Source organism: Peromyscus eremicus, chromosome 15, assembly GCF_949786415.1.
Source record: "Peromyscus eremicus chromosome 15, PerEre_H2_v1, whole genome shotgun sequence".
Lineage (NCBI taxonomy): Eukaryota > Metazoa > Chordata > Mammalia > Rodentia > Cricetidae > Peromyscus > Peromyscus eremicus.
The window spans coordinates 68,747,901-68,748,467 of NC_081431.1; the positions used below are offsets into that span (position 1 = coordinate 68,747,901).

The window sequence follows — 567 nt, forward strand, 5'->3', positions numbered from 1 at the left end:
CTGGAAACCTGGATACGTGTGCTGAGTGATCAGGGGCAAGGGTGAATGGCCACGTGTACTGGGTGATCAGAGGTGAACAGCTTCTTTGAACTCATAACACAGTTCACAAATTTATCTGCTGTGAAGAGCAATTGCTCAGTTGACAGGTTGCTTTGGTGAACAGAACTCTTAAAGATAAAAGATGTTGACAGAGGCAGGCATATTTCTCATCCCTTTGTCAGCTCTAAAGGGAGATCTACAGTTCCAAGCTAGAAGTCAGTGCTTGCTTTGGCAGAATATATGCTAAAACTGGTATGATGCAGACAATATTAGCATGGTCACAGTGTCAGGATGACATGCAAACCCGTTTAAAAAATATATTTGAGTTAGGGGTAAGGGAAGTTGCTGAGTTGGTAAAGCTCATGCCACATAAGCATAGGGACCTGGATTTGTTCTCCAGAACTCACATAAAGCTAGACATGGGGCTATAGAGATCTTTCAGTGGTTAAGCATACTGGCTGCTCTTCCAGAGAATACAGGTTTAGTTCCCAGCACTCACATGGTGGCTAATAACCACCTATAACTCCA

The 567-nt window shown here is 43.4% G+C and overlaps 1 non-coding gene across 1 annotated transcript; it reads left to right on the forward strand.

Moving 5' to 3' along the window:
* The first annotated feature begins 258 nt into the window (after positions 1-258).
* On the forward strand, positions 259-362 carry LOC131925930 (U6 spliceosomal RNA). The gene has a single exon (XR_009383419.1). It is a non-coding gene; the product is annotated as a U6 spliceosomal RNA (small nuclear RNA).
* The last annotated feature ends 205 nt before the right edge of the window (positions 363-567 follow it).